At 43.8% G+C, this 22,469-nt stretch overlaps 1 long non-coding RNA gene and 1 other non-coding gene across 2 annotated transcripts in view; both read right to left on the bottom strand.

Annotated features, from left to right (window-relative positions):
• The window catches only part of LOC128773469 (uncharacterized), a 92,909-nt gene that overhangs the window by 11,736 nt on the left and 58,704 nt on the right, over positions 1-22,469 (bottom strand). The window contains exon 2 of the long non-coding RNA XR_008417724.1: positions 6,609-6,794. This is a non-coding gene — a long non-coding RNA (uncharacterized LOC128773469). The remainder of the gene's footprint in view (positions 1-6,608; positions 6,795-22,469) is intronic.
• On the bottom strand, positions 17,817-17,947 carry LOC128773577 (small nucleolar RNA SNORA27). The gene has a single exon (XR_008417940.1). It is a non-coding gene; the product is annotated as a small nucleolar RNA SNORA27 (small nucleolar RNA).

Here is a 22,469-nt window from a genome sequence, read left to right as displayed (position 1 = left end):
ATTTGGTTCTAGACTGTTGTCACACACTAGAAAAGGCCCATTTGCTTATGCACAACTTGAGGTGGCTAAAACATATGACATATAAGAAAGAGCATTAGAGAAACTCTGTATTCGTAAGAAACCAGAATCTTTGGAGAATCAGACAGAATGCTAAACTTAAGAGTAATGTAGTTGTTATGATGAGTAATATATTTGAGCTTCCTGGTGGTCAGGGTTAAGAGGAAAGTCTATCAAAAAGGAGGGCATAAGTTGATCCCTAGGGAGATATAATAAGCCCCATTTCTTTCTCTGTATTTTGCTCTATTGGAAAGAAGTATGTTACGTGACAACTTCTAATGGGGGTATTGATAGGTAAAATGGAAAACACCCTTATGGCAACATTGGAACCAAGACAAAAGTGGTTTTTAGATGGTTATTTGAGGAAACAGCTTTGATACATACCAAAGGTAAAATCTGGAAGCAAGATTTGGTGGAGAATGTCTTCCAAGGGAGTAAGCTCACAAGGACTAAGCATACCAACCTCCCAGTGACACATCTTATAAAACACAGAGCTTAGTTTATTCAGTAATGAATGGATGGGCTGCCTAATGGTTTATATTTCTCAATGTTTTTTTTTCCCTCTTAGATACCCAGAATGCTGAGCAACCCAAACTTTTGACCCACAGAAGATCTCACTGCCCTTCTATTTTTCCTTCTCCTCTGCCTTCATGTCTCCTATACATCACATCTAAGATTTACTGATTTTCTTCAACACACCGATAACTAAGCGCTGTGTTTTTCACCCACCAACTTGATCACTTTTCACAACAGTGTTTTGAAATAAACACTGCCAGATCCCATTTATTGGATGCAAAACTTGAGGCAGAGAGATTAAGTAACTTGTCAAAGGTCCTAGAGCTAATAAAGGTCAGCCCTGGGATTTTCACTTGGACCTATTTCACCCTGATCTATCACTTCCATAATACCCTGCAACAAGCCACCCCAAACTTACTGGCTCAAACCAATAGCCATGTATTGTTAATGAGGTTCGAGTAGGCTACACTCTTCTGGTCTTGCCTGGTTCACTCATGTCTCCGAAGTCAACTGGGAGCTAGGTAGGTGACTCTGCTAATCTCGGCTGGGATTTCTCACTTTTCGGGGGAGTGGGGGAGTCAGCTAGCTATCAAGTCATCTAAGATGACCTTGGCTTTTCTCCATGTATCCCTCACATACTTCCAGGAGCTTAGAACGGCACCTGCTTCTGGAAAGAAACAAGTATGAGAATGAAGCAGCCCACTTGGGCAAAAGAAAGGAGAAAGGAGGAATATGAACGTGCTTTTCAAGATGTCGCTTGCATCAGGTTTGCAAATAACTCAGTAACCAAGGAAGTCACATGGTTGAACCCAGAGCCAACAAGGGAAGGGACTACAAAGTAAAGGACAGCGATCATGCATGCAGGCAGGCCACAATGCATTAGTCCGCTTGTGAAAGATTCCAAAGTCCTAGCTTTTAACCACTACGTCTATTGCCCATCAAAACGAACAATCCTTCTGAGTCTTGGGATTTCTGCAAGGGTATAGTCCAGTGGGCCTTTCAGATGAGTTCTTTGAGACAGTCCATCTCCATGTAGGGGTATGGGAGGTTAAATAAAACATTTCCACTTGAACAGAAAGTGAAATGGGATGAGGGCATACAGTGGGTGCTTCTCTCTTAATTTGTCTGAGGTTATTACAACAAGTGATACTAACTGAAGTACAAACAAGCCCCACATTCCAGAGGCGTCATCTAGTGAAGGTTTTTTTTTTTTTATGTTTTTATTTATTTATTTTTGAGAGAGAGACTCTGCAGAAGAAGGGCAGGGGCAGAGAGAGGGAAACAGAGGATTGGAAAGCTGGCTCTGGGCCGACAGCAGCGAGCCCGATATGGGGCTCAAACTCGCAAACCGCAAGATTGTGACGTGAACCAGTCAGACGCTCAACTGACTGAGCCACCCAGGTGCCCTCTTTTTTTTTTAAGTTTATTTGTTTATTTTGAGAGAGAGAGAGAGAGAGAGAGAGAGAGAGAGAGAGAGAACGTCCACAGGTGGGGGAGGGGCAGAGAGAGAAAGGGAGAGAGAACGAATCCCAAGCAGGGTCCACACCATAAGCACAGAGCCTGATGTGGGGCTCAAACCCAGGAACTGTGAGACCATTACCTGAGCCAAAACCAAGATCTGGACGCTCAACTGACTGAGCCACCCAGGTACCCCTGAAGTCTGTTTCTTGATCATCAAAAGTTCAGTTGGGTATTTGGAAGGTGGTCTTCCATGAAGTTCTAGGGCCCCCGAGTCTTAACAGTAGATCACCTGCATCCTGCCAGAAGATAAGGGAAGAGAGAATGGGCTTGGAGGATTGCATGGGGCCAGATCTGAACCACTCTCATTCCACCATAGGGCTATGTACCCCAGATGAAGAAGAAACCGGGCATGATAAACGCAGCTGTCTACACCAGTTTATTTCAGCCTTTCTCCCTTGGGTTCATCTACCTTCTTGTGGCAGTGGCAACCTGCTCCTGCTTTGTATACCACTCACCTCCTCCTGATCCCATATATTTTTAGTGAAGCACATTCTATCCCTGCCTCTAGGGGCTGAGGGATTTTCTAAAGAGAAGATGTTTAAGCCAAGATCTTAAGAGCTAGCCAGGTGAAAACCTTGCAGAAGAGTCCCAACAAGTGGAAAGATCATGGAGCACAATCCCAGCGGAGGAGTGAATGCTATCTTTGGGAGGAAACGAGGAAAGACCTACCAGCTCATCGAGGGGGAGACAGGAATGAGAATGGGGATGGAAGCAAGGGCGAGACCCCACAGCAGGTGGGTGCAGTGTTAAAAATATTGGATTCAATGTAAGTCCTTGGATTCTAAGAACAATGGATAACTGCTGAGGAGTTCTGAGATCCACGTAGCACTGAAGATTTCTGTTTATAAAGGTTTACATTGGTGGGGCGCCTGGCTGGCCTGGCTGGTGGAGCGTGTGACTTTTGATCTTGGGCCTGTGAGTCCAAGCCTTGTGCTGGGTGTGGAGATTACTTTAAAAAATAAAATCTTTAAAGATAAATAAATAAATTGGGGCTCCTGGGCGGCTCAGTTGGTTAAGTGTCCAACCTGGGCTCAGGTCATGATCTCGTGGTTCAAGAGTTCGAGCCTCGCATCGGGCTCTGTGCTGACAGCTCGGGGCCTGGAGCCTGCTTCAGATTCTGTGTCTTCCCCCTCTCTGCCCCTCCCCTGCTCATGCTCTGTCTCTCTCTCTCTCTCTCTCTCTCTCTCTCTCTCACAACTAAATAAAAACATTTAAATTGTTTTTAAAAAATAAATAAATAAATTATACTTTGAAGATTGTATTTAGCTGACAAAGTGTAGAGAAAATAGTTGGGAGCTTCCCTGTGATTGAAAAGACCAAGTAGACAGATATTATAATAATCTAGGAAGCAAGAAAGGAATTCTGGAGTGGATTAGAGGCTAATGATGGAATTAGTAGAAACTTAAAAAGACTTTGGCACTAACTAGACCTCAGAAGAGAGGCCAGTTCTGGACAGGGAAGGATCCAGTTTTTATAGGGCCTAAAGTTTGTGCAATTTGGGGGACCATCTTTCAGAAAAAAAAAAAAACGAACCGAATTACAAGCACAAACTTAGGTATAAAAGGTAGTATTTATTTGGATTGGGAAAAGAAGTCACAACAAATGACTATAATCCTGAAGATTCAGTTTCTTTCCTTCTGAGATTTCTTTAGGCAATTTTCCAGGAATGCTTCCAAGGAAATGCTCCCTGGTTGTAACTTCTATTTCCCTTCACACCTGAGATGTTATATAATCCCTGGGAACTTGCAACACTCACAGAGGCCCATGAAGAGAATGGCCTGACAGAAGTAAGTATAGCCTCCTTAGCTTTGCAATAAACCCGTTACAACCATTTCTGGGTTTTGATTCATCATTTTTAGCATCACTGGGGTCTGGTGGTGGCTGAAACAATGGGGAGTATTTTTTTTAATCACCTAGGAATAAAATAGAATATACACAAGTGAGGGCCAAAGAAATGAATGAAAGAATACAAAGAAGTAAATTAAAGCAAAATCCTGAGGGACTCCAGGATGGTGTAACCGACAAAAAAAGGAAAAAAAGAGTTGACAAAGACTGAAGAAAAAAAAATCGACCAGATTGGGAAGAGGAGACACAGGAGTTTGGGTCACAGAAGCCACGAGTGTCCCCAGCAGGAAATCGCCAAGTTTCTTGAAGTCTGGTGAGTGATCCCTCACTGATACAGAAGATGCAAGTTTACTTCTTAAGTTTATTATCCGTAATCTCCACTACAACGGTGAAGTCCAAAAGAACGGCTTTCCTGTCAGTTTTCTTCACTGCCGTGTCCCCAATGCCTGGAACAGAACTTGGGCACATAGTAGGCACTCCGTAAACACATGGATAAGTAAACACATGAAAAAGAGATCGAAGGTGTCCATTTTGTTTAGTGGTACGGACCCCCCCGTGGTGGTGAAAAGAGACTATTTCCTAGACTGATAAGAATGAAAGCCAAATTCGGTAAGTTTGGAGAAGTGAGTACAGTCTTGGGAAACGGGTGTTAGTTGGGTCGGCAACTTTTTGAGAAATGTTGCTGTTCGCAGAGGGCACGCGGCACAAGAGTTAATGGGGAAGTAAAATCAAGGAAGATTTTTTTTTTTAAGAATTTTTTTTTTATTTTAAGAATCATTTGTTGAGCAAATGATATTCTGGAAAGATCCACAGTCTAGAGACTGCAAAGTTATTGAAAAAGCAGAAATTAATGTCATCCAGGGCACAGATGAAGGAACTGCCTCAGGTAGAAATACAGAAATTCCTAGAATTGCTTTTAATCTGGGTTTGATGTCATTAACATTATTGCACACAAATGTGTGGACAATTATATGATGGGGGGGGATGAGTTATCCTAAACTCTGCTTTGAGGTGCCACGGAGGGAACTGCTAACAGTTATTTCCCCACCCTCCCAACAGGACTGTTTTCTATTTCTCCCTAATAGTCAAAAGACTTCTGATGAATATATTTTACTCTCTGAGTAAAAATAAATCATTATAATATTTCTGGAAAAATACGCTCAAAATGAAATGCTCCCCTCTGGGCTCGGGTTTACATATTCTCTGTTGTTTGCAAAAGGCCCATAACCTCAGACAGTCCTTGAGGGTAGCATTGATTATCTGCTCAAATACAGCATTGTTCTGAATTGCCTCACACTGGATAATCCAAATACCATTTCTTTCATGATCTGGGATATACGTTTAAGGAAAATCACAAAATATGAAAAGCATGACTCTATACAAGAAAGAAAAGTTTTATCGTGTGTGTAAAAGTGAAACACAGTAAGGGGCACAATTGCTTGGGACTTCTCACTTCCCAAATTGGCACTAATTATCATCACTTGTACCAAACCTAAATAGGCTTTTTTAAAATTTTTTAAATCATTTTTTTGAGAGAGAGAGAGAGAGAGAGAGCAGAGAGAGATGGAAAAACAGTATCCAAAGGGGGCTCCAGGCTCCAAGCTGTCAGCACAAAGCCCAAGGCGGGGCTTGAACCCACAAACCACAAGATCATGACCTAAGCCAAAGTCGGACACTTAATGGACTGAGCCACCCAGGGGCCCCAGGTTTTTTTTGTTTTGTTTTGTTTTGTTTTTTTGTTTTTTAGGAGATTGATATTATTTGAACAGCACAAGCACACCTGACAATAGATAAAGTTGAGGTTTAGTTAAATCCAACGCAGATTATTGAAAATGTATTTATTTTCCTGTACACACACACACAGACACACACACACACACACGCACACACACTCACGCACACACACACGCACACACATGGAGGCGCAGAGTGTTAAATTTCAACTAGACTATTGTTACTAAAATAATAAGAATCAAGGGTTGAAGAGTGATTTATGTTTTCAGTACTGATCTGTATGCTCCGTTCCATGTAAGCTCTGGAAAGGTTCCCAGTTTCAAATCTCAAGCTCTTCTGGGTAACAGGAGCAGTAAAATTCTTCCATGCTTATGTGCAACGCCTGGGCAAAAGCAGAACGTGCTGGAAGAGATCATTTTGCATACACGTTCTTTCTTTAGCTGCTGTGGTGAGTCTGTTTCCATCTCAGAGCTGGCTTGAGGAGTGTCATTCTCACAGTCCTCGGAACAATGCCCAGACAGGTAAACACAAGAAGCCGCTCGCGGCAAATAAAGAGCCTTACCAAAAGGAGAGCAGTGTGGGGCTGCCCTCCCCTCCTGTGTGTCTGAGACCCTGAAATCAAAGGCTAACGGGGGTGGGTTGCCCGGTGGATGCATGGTGAAACTCTTCTTACTTAACTTACCTGCCCTTAGGCAACCTAAAACCAGGGAGCAGAAACAACCCAAAATTGTTCTTTCAGTTTCTGAACAAAAAGTTTAGAGAGAAGGCAGGGGCATGCCCCGAATCTGTGCACGTGAATGCCAGAGGGATGTGGATGCCAGAGGGATGTGGCTTGTAGGCGAGTGACCGTATTTTTGACAAAAGGCAGAAATTCCTACCTTGGGGCTTCTCCTCCTTTAGTTTGCTAGGGAAGACACACACATCTGTGAACTTACCTTACCAGAATAGAAGCCCCTCCTTGGGGAGGTCTTAAACACCATCATTTTCTAAGAGCCTGGCACTTAGTAGGTGCTCAGCAGGGGGCAATGTGACACAGTGGTTAACAGCTTGGACAGGACGCTGTCCCTGGGCCTCCACTTCCTCATCTGTAACGTGGGGATGATCAGTCATTTCATGGAGTCCTGCGAGATTAAATTAGATAATGGATGGTTAGCCTTGGCACTGAGTAAGTATTCAATGAGTGGTAACATTTGTTATTTCTACTTTTTAAATTATTATTATAAAATAGTCCCCTCCAGCCTAGGACTCTCATCCACACTCCAGTCCTGCATAGCTTTGTCTGGGAGGTCAGGGAAGGCTTCCAACTCAAAATGTTCAAAATGTAACTCATGACCCACCCCACCTCCCCATCCGATATCCGCCCAGCACTCCCCGCCTTAGCCAAAAGAACAGCATCTAGGAACTTCAGCAAACTGTGATCCTTAACACCTCCCTCTCCCCTGCTCCTGCCCGCCAAACTAACCTGAGTCCTTTCCATTTTCCCACCTATTTCTTGGAACATCCCACTTCTCTCCACCGCCCCTACCACCTTCACAATCCAGGTGCCATGTCCCTACCCCGGGGGCCGTGATGCAATCCTAATCGGTCTGCGCCTCACATCCTTTCTCGTCCCTCTCCAATCTGTTCTCCATGTTGGCAGAAAAAAATCACTATTTGGGGAACACAAATATGGCCCTGTTGCCCCCTTCATTTCTTCCCAGTGCTCTCAGGTCGAGGACCAAAGCGCGTCCACCATCATTCCAGCCTCAGCTTTCTCAATCCTCCTTCCCCTTCCTTCTCTCCTCCGGGCTCCCCGCACTCCAGCTTGTTTCAGTTCCTCAAGGGGCACAGATTTCCCTGGTCACACGACATGAGCACCAGCTGGGCCACCCCTCCCTGTCACACCCGCCTTGCCCTTCTGAACCCTCCCCACCCTACAGTTTTGTTGCTTCTTCAGAGGAAATGTCCTGAATAGATCTGTCTCCTTTTTTCACGTTCTCAAGGCACTTGTGCCTCAGTTTTATGGGTGGTGATCGCTGTTAGGATGTAACACATACTTTGGTGGTTATTTGACCATGTCTATTTTCTCTCAAGGTTCCACAAGGGCCAAGGGTGAGAGATGAAGACAGGACTTGGTTTTGCTCATCTTTGGATCCCCATTGTCCGGCATAATGATAGATGTTCAATATGTGTATGTGTGTTTGTGTGTGTGTGTGTGTGTGTGTGTGTGTGTGTGTGTGTGTGCCTCTTACACCCCAAGACTTATCCCAGAATTTTATTCACTAACCCCCTTCCATCTTTTCTCCAGCTATTTGAAATCCAGTGAAATCAGGGATTTCATTATGTATTGATGTCAACATAAAGCCAAATGATAATTGGGGCAACCTTTTGCACACCTTCTTTCTATGTCTAGAATAGTGAACAGGTCTTAGGGGGGGGCCTCCATTATGCCAAATATCAGGTGCCATTTCTCAACAAGGACCAAGGATCAGGTAGAAAATCCAAACCAGAAAATAACTCAAAGAAGGCATTTATATAAGTGCTAAACCAGTGGTACAGGATGGTGGGGAGATGGAGAGAGCTGCTAACTTAGAGGGACTGTGATTCAAGGGCTGTGAAGAGCTTTATCTAGGCATCAATTTTTGGTGGGTGGTAGAATGAAGGTTTCTGGAACATTTCACAAACTTTGGGTATGAATTCCTCTCAATGCTGATGAAGAATCATGCTTCTGAACCTTAATGGGCACATTGACCACCTGGGGATTCAGTGAACTAGACCCTTTCTGATTTGGTGGGTCTAAGGTGAGACCAGTGGGTCTAAGGTGAGACCAGTGACTCTGTAGATCTAACAAGTTCACGGGTGATGCCCATGCTGCTGGTTTGGGTCCCACAGTGTGAGCAGCAGGTATGTAGAGCCCTTCTGCCAATCTTGAAGCAGATCCTTAAGTGACAGATACCACCCAGATGATTCTAATGCTGATGTAAGCCATAGCCTAAGACAACAATCATGCTGTCATCTCTCCTAATTGCTTTGCCACTAGGGACCCAGGTCTATTCCAGTGCTGTATAAATGCAAGTCATTCTTAATTACTCAAAGAAAACTGGGCCACCATCAGCCTGAAGTGCACCCTGGCTAGGAAAGGGTTTCTTGATAAATCCTTGTCTTGGACCTTGGGTTGTACCCATAGCCAAGATGGTGCTCAGTACTCTTTGACACCTGCCAAAAGGTTGAGGCAAAGGTGGTAGATGGAGATGGGGTAAGAATTAAGAATGGAAGATACTTATTACAGTGAAACAAATAGAATAAATACCCAATGAGCACTCTTCTCTCCATATGTGCTAGTTCCTTTAAGGGTCATTACAGCTTTATGAGGAAGGAACTTTTATCTTTATCTCCATTTTACAGATGTGGAAACAGAGGCCTGAAGAAATGAAGAAACTTCCCCACAGTTGTGCAGCTGGTTATTGAAGGAACCCAGACCCTGACCCATAGAGACTCACGTTAAGTCTGTTGTTCTTAATCTGAGTGCACATTCACATTTCATGAAGAGCTTTGGGAAAATATCCATCGCTGAACCCTCAGTATTTCTCATTTCATGGCTATTAAAAAATAAACAAACCTGTCCAATCAATTGAATGTATATCCAGTGCTGAATACAATTTCCCAGGCCCTGACTCTTAATTGCCAGGATTTATCCCCTCCAAAAAGTAATGTATCATTCAATCCAAAGAACTAGGAATGCTTGATGGAGTTTTCTGAGGAGGCTGCATCTTAGGTCACAAAGTGTCCAGTAATAACTTCTGACCCACCGAGTAGTGATTTTACAACTGAAGGATGGTTTCCAGACTCTATTTGCTAGGATTCTATGTGATAATAGTCTATGAAGTGTTTACTATGTGCCAGGAGACACTATTCTAAGGACTTTACCTACACCACCTCCTATAATCTTTCAAGAATGCCTCAAGAAGATACCCAGGAACATCTCCCATTGGACATATGGGAAAACTAAGATTCCTTGAGGTTAAATGCCTCGCCTTGTTACAGGTGGAGCCAGGATTCAAACTCAAGCTTGTTGGCCCTAGTGGATGGGATAAACCACTTTGCTGTACTGTCTTTCACTTCATGGGCTGTGCTTGTTTCTTACTGGCTCAGATGATGCAGGTCTGCACTACCTCTCATGATAGGAGAACAGAAAGGGGCTGAAGGCGATTCGTTTTGTCAGAGAATGGAGTTCCTATTAGAGAACGGGGCTCAGTGCATGGCAATTTGGGAAGCTGATTTCCACTTAAAACCAGGCAAGATTTTGTATCTGGCAAAGCCACCCAGCAATGGAAAGGGCTACTTTGAGCAGGAATGCATCCCTCCATCACCAAGACATCAAACATTTCCTGGGCAGCTATCTAGCAGTGATGTTGTCGAAGGGGTTCAGGGATCGGATGCAGAGTTGGCGTGGGTGCTGTCTGAGGTCTTCAGGCATGAGTAGCTGTGATCCTATGATCTGACTTCAGTCCTCAAACACTCAATCAGCAAGTAAGGGCTTGATCATTTACAGTTACACAGCGAGATGTTTCCAGGAACGATTTCCCTGTAGCATTTTAATAAGTACTCTATAAATAATAATTTATTGAAGTTGCCTACTATGTTAGAAAAAAGAATATATTAAAGAACCCAGGCTAATTGAAGCTGGCAGTTAAGTTCCCTGAATCGAAACCAATCGGTTTATCTACATGACTCTAAAGATTTGGGATGAAAACTGCTCATTATAGTCCAACATCCGAATATGCAAAGACCCAGATGTTTCACAATATATTGACATAGCCTTCCAGGAAACCTATGTGCAACACTGAGTTGAAAATGTTCTGATACAATTAAAAATAAAGTGGATCAAAAAAAAAACCTTTACTCTTTTTTGGTTGGGAGCTAGAGGTTTGAACTTGAAAGACGCTGAAGGCTGTGTGACCCAAGTCAGCATGACTGCTGGTTCTAACTTAGACGATTGCACAGCTTGAACTGCCTGTGACTGTCCCAATTCACATCTGCGGTCCCAGTGTAAAGTTTAACAGATCACCCTCTGCCTATCCCCCCCCACCCCCCACAAAAGTGTCCTAGTTACACATTACATAGTCAGTGTGTAATTTATACACCTAGGTACACTACAATGAGAGACCGGATGGGATACAATCCATTGGGGGCAAACCAGTCACTTGAGGAAGACCCAGTTTCAGATGGCGACAGGGAATACAGACCAGGAGGCAGAACGGGGGCTCAAGTAAGAAGTGCTTTTCACCATTTCTCAAGCATCCCTTACCCTCGTGTGCCCGGGATTTCGCTCAGCTTGTTCCTTTAGCTCAACTTTTGTTTGTACATGCACGTGAGGAAGCACAACCTAGGCTCTGTGTATCTGTCTGGTCTCTGTATGAGCTCAGATTTTTCTTTTTAGGATTCCACATACAAGTGAGATCATCAAAGGGTATAAACTTCCAGTTAGAAAATGTGTAAGTCCCGGGGATATAATGTACAGCATGGTGACTTCCGTTAGTAATACTATACTGCATATTTGAAGGTTGCTAAAAAAAGTAGATCTTAAATGTTCTCGTCGCAAGGAAAAAAAATCTGTAACTATTGCCATGAATGTTAACTAGTCTTACTGTGGTGATCATTTTGCAGTATATACAAATATCAAGCCTTTACATTGTACACCTGCAACTAATGTAATGTTTGATGTCAGTTCCCAATTTGCATTCTTGTAGGCTGGCTGAGGACACAGACACTAGAATGGGACATAAGACATACAAAATCCTCTGAAGATGTTGACTTAACTGGAAAAAAAAAATGAGCATGAATCAGGCTTGACGATTCAGTCTCTGTAATCTTTCCTCGGGATTTTATCATGACTAACGTATCTGAGCATTTGGCCAAGTTATTCGCAAATGTTATTTTTAATGCCCCTGCAATTCCTAGGGGATAGGTGTTGTCACCACCCCTACTTTGCAGTTGAAGAAAATGACACTGGAAGAAATGAAGCAACTTGCCCAAGATTCCACATCGAACAGGTCACAGTGTCCAGATTCTAACCTAAGAAGCCTGGCCCGCGCGCCTCCTGACTAACACTCTATTTTGAGCAGAATGTTGTCCGCAGCTCATCAACAAATATTTACTGAGTCGAATGGGGCAGGAAGAGTGGTAGGAGTTACCCCCTGCTGTCATGAAGCTCAAGGTGTCTGGGATGGAATGTCACAAGTCCAGCCAGCAGAGAGGCAGAATGTGGAAGTGCTCTGAGAGGTACAAACACCCATGGGGGGAAGTGTGTCCACTGGAGGAAATCATCAAAGGCTCCCGGAGAAGGGAGCATTAGGGTTGCTTTCGAGGAGAGAGAAAATGTTAAACAGGTAGAAATTAGAAGGGTACTATGCAGACGGAACAGCCTGATGAATGGCATTGACCTGAGAAGTAAATGTCATCCATTTGGGCTGGATTATTGTCAAGTGCGAGTTAGGGGAACTTACACAGACTCCCCACCATGGCCTCCGCTCCCTACTTCCCATCACACATTCTCTCCCTGGTGTTCTATTCTCCCGCCACAGCTGCTTATAGTACCCCTGCTCAGTGCGGTATCATTCATGATCTTTTGTACTCCAAGCCCCTTTTCCTGGATGCTTTCTTCATCTACATTGCTTTTGTTTGCCTCAAACACTGCTTCTTCAGGGAAGCCTTCTCTGATCTCCTGGGCTGGGTAATTTCTCTTTGCCATGCAATTTAACAGCTTCCCAGTAGGTATCCACTACTACGCACAGTTTTCTTGGTACAGAACAAGAGGTCGAAACAAAATAAAATCAGCTGGAAAGAGATGCCTAGATTAGAGGCATGCAGCTTTGAGTCAAGTTCAAAGACTCTTTCTACTGTGGTCCTAGCCAAGAACCAGCTCAGTGTCGAGTAGAGCCTAGGGGATATAAGAAAGGAGGATGGCTGAGATTGAGCCCTGGCATGTGGATGGACATCTCCTTCTAAACAATACAGAAGGAGAACTTAGAATTTCAGATTCCAAACCATGGGAGAGCCTTGGAATCCATCTGATCTCAGAAGTGTGCTCCCAACGCCTTCTCCAACTTTCCCTGCAAATATTCATCTGTGTATTCATAAGGGAGTTTTCTCCTGTTTCTTCTGGAAAACCTAAACTAGGAATTGCATTCAGTCGGTCAGTTAGGCGTTCATCCATCACAGGAGCACCTGTAATGCACTGTATACAGTTGACCACACAGCACCAGGATCCAAGGGTGAGCGAGGCTCCTTTCCTATCCTAGAAAGGAGGAGAGGCTGTAGCGGAAACAGACACTTGAAACAGAGGATAAAACCTGTTTCCGTATGGCGTCTCCTTTTCTCATCAGGCCCGTTTTGGCCTCTGACAGTACAGAGTTCACCAGCCAGCCTCCTCTTATGTGAAAACATCTATCATATCTCCCCAAAGACTCGCCTACACGTTCTTCTAACATGAGGCAATTATTTCATATTTTCTGCGTTAGTTGTGGCCACTGATAGTCTCGTGAAGATCGACAAACGTCAACTTGTTCTTTCCCAATGTACTTCTTTAGATGCGTGTGTTGAAGAGGTGGCTATGGAGGGGGCTGCGTGACGGCACGAACATGCAGAACTTCTCATGTGCCTCCATCATGAGTTAAAAGGCAGGGCTTTGGGAACTGGACTTTCTTGACTTTGGGGAAAGTGTGACGTAATAATCATTCCTTCTTTCTGAAGAAATGAAGAGAAATGAGTGGTCTGTTCAGCTCTTGATATAAAAAAGTCAACTGAAAAGTGATATTTTATTGGAACCATAAGTTTTGTTTGAGAAATTTTAAAATCCAGAGTTTATTTTCCTTTGGTATTGCTGTAGAGAGTCAACAGGAATTGAGATAATTTTTGTCCTGTATTTGTGCCCACTTATTAAACACACATGTGCACTAGATTCCTTGCATAGGTGCAAAAGGGATCAGAAGTGGGGGAAAGGTGCAATTTGGTCCATTGACCTGTTTCCCTGCCCTCAGGACTCTTTCAAACAGCTGTGAGAAAGAGGAGGAGGAGGAAGGAGGTAATTTAGCAGTTCATATCCAGATGTTCATTTCAAACACACCCTGAACAACTTTTGCATGGTTTATTTCATTTTCTGAAACCATTTTTCACAAGCCTGTTTTCTCAGCTGGGAAACTTCTGGTGTAGTCTTTTCAAACAAATATTGCATTTGGCATTACAAGAAAAAAAATAAAGAGCTTTTGAGACATTCAAAGGACAATCTGTTTGCCTTGGTCTGCAGAAGCGGGACTACAGGAATGTGGGCATTTTGTACCACCCAAAGTATAGGTAGGAAAGTTCCAGTCTTCCGTTCCATTTACATGGAAATTTGAGAGCTCCTTTAGCTCGATCACTGTAAATACTCTGCCATGTTTTAGGCTGACCTGGAGTGCCAGAGACAAGAAACCTGGCTGCGGACAAACAGGGCCAGTGGAAGAATCCTCCAGGATTAACACTAAACCAGAACCTTCCACATGGCACTTCAAACACAGTAGTCCATTCTCAAAAAAAAAAAAACAAAAAAAAACCCAAAAAAAACCCTGTATGCTGTTCTAGTCCCACCCATCTTCTTAAGCGAAATGGGAAGGACTAGAAGGAAAATAGTGCTGAAGGCCAATGAATCTCTTAGGCAGAATCCCATAGGATATAATCCCCACCGTTCCTTTCACCTCAAGGTCTGGGTCCTGGCAACCGATTGATTGCTCCACTAGAGTCACAGGGGTTGGGATCTAGGACATCCCCTTCCCCCCACTACGGAGTGGAGCTGGTCTCCTGGCTAACCGTAGGGTGAAGTCATTCCACTGTCAGGGTCTCTTTCGGTTAAACCAAACCTGGAAACAACCTCAGAAAGGAATGGGCAGCCTACAAGGATGAGTCCAAATGGAAAGAGTAAGATTTGTCTATTTATTTAAAAAATTTTTTTTAATGTTTATTTGAGAGAGAGGGAGAGAGCATGAGCAAGGGAGGGACAGAGAGAGAGGAAGACACAAAATCTGAAGCAGGTTCCAGGCTCTGAGCTGTCAGCACAGAGCCCGACGCAGGGCTTGAACCCAGGAATGGTGAGATCATGACCTGAGCCAAAGTTGGACGCTTAACCGACTGAGCCACCCAGGCGCCCCAAGATTTGTCTCCTTAAAGAAAGGAAATTGAGCCGTGAAGATAAAGGGGATCCAAAGAAACAATAGAGCAAAGTTTTGATGTGGATGAAATAGAAAATGCAAGCATTTAAAAACAAAAAACTGAGTCTTGGGTAAGTTTCTTCACCTTCCCGAGACTCAGTTTTCCCACTCTTAGCATTAGACACTTGAGTCCTCAGACCAGAGTGTTAAAGTGGGGATTGAGTATAAAAAATGCCTCATGCAGTGACAGGCATATAATAGGTCTTCATTATTAGTTAGCTCTCCGCACATTCCCTTGACTTAAGAGAACAGCAGAATAATGCGAGAAGTCTCTATTTCTGTGATCGTTCCTATTGAAAAGCTTTGTGTGTCTCTGAGATATTAAAGAAGATATCCAGGAAAGGCAGTCCAAGATGGCGACACAGGAAGACCATGAACTCACCTCCTCCCAGGACATGTGAAATATACGACTACGTATGGAACCACCACCTCTGCGAAACACCTGACAGCTGTGGAGCGGTTCCTTCCCACGGGGAAAATGTGAAAAGGGACACATCTGAGGTAGGCAGGAGAGGCTGTGACTCAGTCCCGCCATACCCCTCAACCCTGAGGAGACCCACAACTGGGAGAGAACTCAAAACCCTGGAGCTTCTCCCTCAGGAGCGAAGGGTTCATACCCTGCATCAGGCACCCCAACTTTTAAGACTTGCACCTGAGCTCCCGAAACATCTGGCCTTGAAAACCAGTGGGGCCCGCCTCCCTGAGATCCAAACGGCCCAGGCAAACTGTGAAGTACCTCTCAAAGGCTCACATGGGCTCACTCACTCCAGGGCCCGATGCAGGGGCAGCCACTTGAAAAACACCCAGTCTTGAATGTGAATTATTTTCTGACCTAAAGCTGTCTGGTGGCGGGGCGGGGAGTGAGGCGGGAGGGTGGGGGGGGGCTGTTGGGAGCATCTCTGGGAAAGACGGCATTGATGGTCTGGTGGCCAGCAGGGCTTGGGCTTGCGGTCCCACGGCACTGTACAGGCTCACCTCGGAGATATGGAGGGTTCCGTTCCAGGCCGCTGTGATCGAGCGTATCTCACCATAAAGTGAGTCAAACGAATTTTTTGGTTTCCCAGTGTATATAGGAGTCATGTTTACACTATACCGTAGTCTACTAAGCGTGCAATAGTATTACGTCTAAAAACCAAAACAACGTCCATCGATCGCTTAATTAAAAAATACATTATCACTAAAAGATGCTACCTTCTGAGCTTTCAGTGAATTGTAATCACAGGTCACCGTAACAAATTTAACAACGCTGAATAAGTTTGAAACACTGTGAGAGCTACCAAGATGTGACCCAGGGGTATGAAGTAAGCAAGCCCTCTTGGAAAAATGGCACCAACAGACTTGCTGGAGACAGGGTTGCCGCAAACCTTCAGTTTGTAAAAAGCAAAGCAAAGCAAACCGAAACACACAATTATCTGCAAAGCATAATAAAATGAGGTGCACCTGTGAGAAAAGATTCCAAAGTGAAGGAAGCAGTGCTAAGAGAGTCCTTAAAATTAGGGTCTGGGTGCTCCTGGGTGGCTCAGTGAAGCGTCTGACTCTTGATTTCGGCTCAGGTCATGATCGCATGGTGCATGGGATAAACCCCGGGTTGAACTTGTCACTGACAACCCATTCTCCCTCTCCCTCCCTCTATGCCCCTCCCCCATGTGCAGGCGTGTTCCCTCTCTCTCTCTCTCTCTCTCAAATAAATAAGCATCACAAAAAGTAGGTTCTAGAGAATACTGAGGAAGCAGGCCTACGCAATCCCTATTCAATCCTGTTTCCACTTTTGGAACACCGTGGACTTTTGACTTTTGTCAATTGTAATTTGTCAATTGCACCTGGACCGCCTTCTGGAACACATCCTTCAACTTTGGACCACAACAGAGATAATGTGACACCTGGTAGCTAAATCGCCAATCATGCGTTAGATGGTCAGTTTAACTCCGTCAGCCCCAACCACAATGCCTTGCCAACAAGTTATGTAACCCTGTGGTTTCTGCCTTTCATACGCCTGCACTCCCCACTTGGAATTCGGAGCACACTTTCGATTTCAGTCGACTCTGTGTCTCCTGGATTGCAATCCCCAAAACCCCAAATAAACGCTTTTGGTTGCTTTACAGCCTCGTCGTCTTCTTGGTAGACAGCCTGTATATATTTGCATACTTTAAAAGCTGCTGTCTGAGGCTCTGGCTTCCAATCAGCCTGGATCTAAGTACTGACACTGACAGGTCTTGGTGCACGACCGGCAATTGCGAGCTGTTAAAAGTAAAGTCAGCTGGTCGGGCAATCACTGAGTTTCAAGAGACACCCAAGAGTTAGGGCAAGGTCGAGCCATACGTTTCCTTTCCTACATGAGGCCACCCCTTGAAGACTGGGTGGAGACATCCAGCAACCTGGTTGGGTGCACGCATCTCGATGTCAGGAGACAAACAGATGGACAGAGATGCAGGCAGTCAAAAGGACAGAGGTGATGACCAGATGCCCAGATGACCAGAGAAATAGACGGACAGAGATGCGGGCAGTCAAAAGCACAGAGGTGATGACCAGATGCCCGAGTATATAGGAGATCACCTAAGAGGCTATAGAGATTGGGAGGGAAAAGGCACAGAACAGAGGGACCCGGGGCCATCGCATTTAAGGAACTGCCACATCAGAACACCCTGCAAGACCACGGAAAAGCAAACTGAATGAGAACATTTAAAGTGGAAACTAATGAGAACAAGGCCAAGAACGTGAGATCACGACCTGAGCCAAAGTCGGATGCCTAGCCAACTGAGCCACCCAGGTGCCCCTTTTTATTTATTTATTCATTCATTCATTTATTTATTTATTTTTAATTTTTTAATGTTTATTTATTTTTGGGAGAGAGAGAGACAGTGTGAAGAATGTTTCTAAAAGAAACAAGAAGGGGGATTTTCTTTTTTTTTCTTTTCTTTTTCAATTTGTTTCCTCTGACAGGATACAAGGCAAACACCCAGTATGCTTGAGTTTTAAAAGGATATTTCCTTTGCCCCACTTTTTTTTTTAATTTGAAGAAGGGGGATTTTCTAACTCAAAATATAAAATATTTTAGAAATAATAACAGTTGTCTAGAATCACATATTACACTGCGAAATGCCGGGAAACGGGAGAAGGGACGAAAAAATAAAATGTGCTAAATTTCTTGACTAAAATAGGATGGAGTCAAAGGCTATTGTTTCTTCTTGACCTTGATAATTAGAGGAATATCAGATCAAGTATGTTATTTTGCAAAATTTTGTAGAAACAAAAAAACAGGATGATTCCTCCCAAATTACTGTAGGAGATTAAAGAAATCAGAGTTCAACTAGCAAAAGACAGGAAATAGAGGAAAATGGTAGGAAAGCATGAGATACAGAAAACATAAGATCGCAGAAGGAAGTGGGAATTTATCTTTTATGATGATAACTGTAAATGATTGTAAAACCACAATATTTAGAAACCACCGGTTCAGGTGAGAAACAAAAACACACCTCCTGGAAAAAACAATTTTTTTCAAATGTCTCATAAGATGTAAACCCAGTATTTGGAAAATGTGTATCAGGAAAGTGCAAATAAGTACAACATAGATGTGTCAGTATTAATATCGGACAGAGTAGACTCCCGGGCGGAAAAAAATATACAAAGAGGACAAGAGTGAACTTACTTGGATTTAGATCCCGTTATGAACAAATAACTAATATTCTTTGCTAGTCTCAATGACTGAGTATTAAATAAATATGTAAATTAATCTTTTAGAAATTCAAAGGAAATGTTTTGTTTGGAATATATACATTACTCTCAACTAGACACATCATATAGACAAAATAAATAAGGAGGGAGAAGGCTTTATTAACGTGATACGAACACACAAACTTGTACGCTACACCTGATACACCTAAAGAATGAATAGTCATCTAGCCAGCTATGTTTCAAGAGTTTTCTCCTGCTGAATTTCAAGGAAGTCTTCCTCGGACTGGTTTAATTTTCCTTAGGGCATGGTTTTCATAAGAATGTGGATTATGTCTCTATTTTGTCCTCCCGTATGGTCACACTTCTCTGCTGACATTCTGGAGTCGGCACTATACATGTGTTCCCATACATGCAAGCACCCAGTCTTTTCTAGAAAGATTTGAAACTCCTTTTCTATAAATAAGGACCAGCTCTTCGGAGACTCATGGACTCTCTAGGTTCCCATTATACAAGTAAACTCTTGGGAATATTCACCGAATCTACCTTCACAGAAAGCTCTACCTTCACAGAAAACTGCCTTTTAATGTCTTGCTGTATTGAACAACTTTCCAAGACTTAACTCTTGCTCAGACTTTTAGAGGAACTCATTCGTATCACCCATGCTAGAGAAAAAAAACAAAAATATGTGAGGACGCAGAGTTGTCTCACACCAGCGAACTATCTGGTACATTGCTCACAAAGGATGAATTGGCTCTAATAGCAGGAGTAGAAACTGGCTGATGTCCAGATGGACACTTGCTAAATACATCTGGGTAAGTCCTCAAAATTGCAATCCTTGATTTTTTTGTCCTGACCACAATCGTCTTAAATACCTTTGGATTGTCAGACTGGTTATAAAACATTCTTTCTCTGGCTCCTTAGCCATATGCCAGAATTGGGAAAACTCACTAAGACTTCCCTACCCTGATCAGAATGCAGTATTTCTGATAAGCTTTGCAACGTGACTTCATCATCTATCATTCTTCTCCTCATCATCACCCTCCACTTCATCATGCTTCCTAAACTATCACAACTGGAATTATCAACCATGCAGAACACTGTGCATATATTATGTAACTTAATCTTACAATAATGTCCAACGTGGATGCCATTAAAACTTCCACGTTAGTGATGAAAAAATGGAGCTTTTCATGCCCAAAGCCACAGAATAAGTGCAGGGCAGAGCTGGTACTGTTAACACTCCTTTTTATCACAGAAACATCTCCCTTCTCCAGTGACCCTTCCTGTGGATTCTTATTCAGTCTCTAGTCGCGGGGATTCCCAGGTCATTTCAGGGATGTCTCCCTCTTTGACAGCTTCCAGAACGTTTGTAGCTTCTCCTTATTTCTGTTCTCCAATATCCTCAAGTGTTCAAGCACTAGTGAAAGAAATTATCCAGGCCCTCTCATTATATGCTCCTGGGAAACAGACCTAAAGCTAGGACATTCGGTGTTATCCTCGCTTACGGAGATTGGTGGGAATTTGTCTCACTTAAAGTCGTTTTCTTACAGTGTATCGTTACCACTTCCTAGGGGCAGGGGTAGCCAAATTCCACTTGAACGACTCACCATGCTATGTTCGATTCAAAATGCCTCCCCTATATATAGAAAACTATCTTCCTTGGGTCAAACTCATGAGCTTTTGAGCTCTTTGTCATTCATTCATTCACTCATTCACTCACTCATTTTTCCACACATGATTAGTGCGTGTGTTCTGTGGGTCAGGCTCTCTGTTGGGGTGCTGGATGAATATTAATAAGGCAGGCATCCTGGAAGGCCTCAGTGAATTGAGGATTTAGGGAAGAACCAACAGGCAAGCTAAGAGCTGCAACAGAACAGTTGCTCTAACAGGGCGATGGCCAGGTAGGAAGATAATCATAGGTTGGAATCCCACCCACGAGACTCCTTGGCGAACATCCTGCTTGTCAGGCTAACCCTCCAGGCATTTCCAGACAAGTCTGCATATTCAGGATGTACACACTTGAGGCTCCCACTCTGGGACCCTGCTAGGCTGGGAACAGTACCAGGATCCACTTGGTTGTGGTCCAAGAGGGAGGGTGGTGGAAGAGAAAGTTATAGATGTGGATCCCTATCCCTTCCCCTTGCCCTGGGACAGAGTGCTTACCTGTCCGCCCCTCACCTGTTAGGGCTAGGGTCGATGCAAGCTAGCATTAGAGAAAAGTGTTACTGGAAAGAAAAAAATAGGCAAAAGGGAGGCAGCAAACCTTTAGAAAAAAATACAGGGGAATATAGTCTGGGAAGAGGTAAATGTTAGCAGTTACCGGATTTGTTGGTCTTGTATGATATGTCTGCAGATTAGTAAGGAAGGTACATTTCCTTCAGGACCTCAAGCTTTGAGTGTCTTACCTGGCCTCTATTCTTCCCAGTGTGATATGGTCCCTAGAGTAGAAAATAGTGACAGCCATAGCTAATTTTTGGATTTGATGCTTGAGTGAGCACTTATGCTCCGGACCATGCTAATCATTTCCCCTGCATTATTGCATTGCATCCTAAAAATAACCCTGTGGGGAAGGTAGTATAGCATGTTTTTTTCATGGGGCAGAGGAGAATAGAAAAGAAAAGGAACTTACTCAAGGGCCCACAGTAAGAGGTGAAAGGAGAACTTGGAGTCCAGAGCTCTATGCTCTTAAGTACTGCATTCAACAGAGAAACACCATTCTGTACTATCAGTTACCAAATTTTATTTTTAAATTTCTAGTAACAGACTATACTGTACCTCTGTGTACTTCTAAGGGACTAACTAAAATGTCAAATAGAAACAAGGCGTCAGGATTGGGGCCTTCTACCGTGAGCCATATTCTTGAAGGCGCATCTTCAAAAGGTTTTACTTCAGAGAAAACTTTAAGAATTATGGGGCGCCTGGGTGGCTCAGTCGATTGAGCATCTGACTTTGACTCAGGTCATGACCTTGTGGTTCATGAGTTCGAGCCCCGTGTCAGAGCCTACTTCAGATTCTGTCTCTCCCTCTCTCTCTCTGCCTTCCCGCCTCGTGTTCTGTCTCTCTCTCAAAAATAAACATTAAAAAAAAAAAAAAAGAATCGTAGTATAAGATGAGTATCTTAAACCACAAAAAGGCGAGGACACGTAAGTGTTGAGGTTTATTTCTTGTATTTGGGATGGAGATTCATCCCAGTGAGAAAATGGATACCTCTGTGGCATTGGCCATTCCTTAAGTCTAAATAAAGGCCCATAACGTGTCTTGTGCTACGGCAGGTGGGTGGCAGCCGCATGTCATGGTTAAGCTCAAATAATCTGGAACAGAACTGGCTGGATTGGAATCCTGGCACTCCCACCGAATGACTGACTGTGTGAAATTGGGAAACCCTCTTCAATGTTCCTTCCATACTGTCAATTGGAGGCAATGCTAGTATTTGCAGGGTGGTGATGAATTAAGAACAAGACTGTTTCCCACAATTATTAGGCATGTGTTAATTACCAGGACACAGAGCCAGCTATTAGACAGGACATGAATGTGAACAAGCAGATACCAGGATGTAGGCGGAAGAGAGAAGGAGGGCTTTGACACAGCCACGTGCAAGGTTTGAAGAGAGGTCTCCCAGCTCCTGGGTGGCTCAGTCGGTGGAGCGTCCAACTTCAGCTCAGGTCATGATCTCACGGTTTGCGGGTTCGAGCCCCGCGTCGGGCTCGAGCCCCGCGTCGGGCTCCGTGCCGACAGCTCGGAGCCTGGAGCCTGCTTCGGATTCTGGGTCTCCTCTTTCTCTGCTCCTCCCCCACTCTCCCCCACTCTATCCCTCTTGCTCTCTCTCAAAAATAAATAATAATAAGCATTTAAAAAAAAAAGAAAGAAAAGAAGGTCTCAGAGGGAAGGGAGTGTGGCACTGAG

The sequence above is a fragment of the Panthera pardus genome, unplaced genomic scaffold (genome assembly GCF_024362965.1).
Source record: "Panthera pardus isolate Hobbes unplaced genomic scaffold, ASM2436296v1 HiC_scaffold_25, whole genome shotgun sequence".
Taxonomy (NCBI): Eukaryota; Metazoa; Chordata; class Mammalia; order Carnivora; family Felidae; genus Panthera; species Panthera pardus.
Note: the sequence above shows the minus strand (reverse complement) of the source record. Positions and strands in the feature narration are given on the sequence as shown.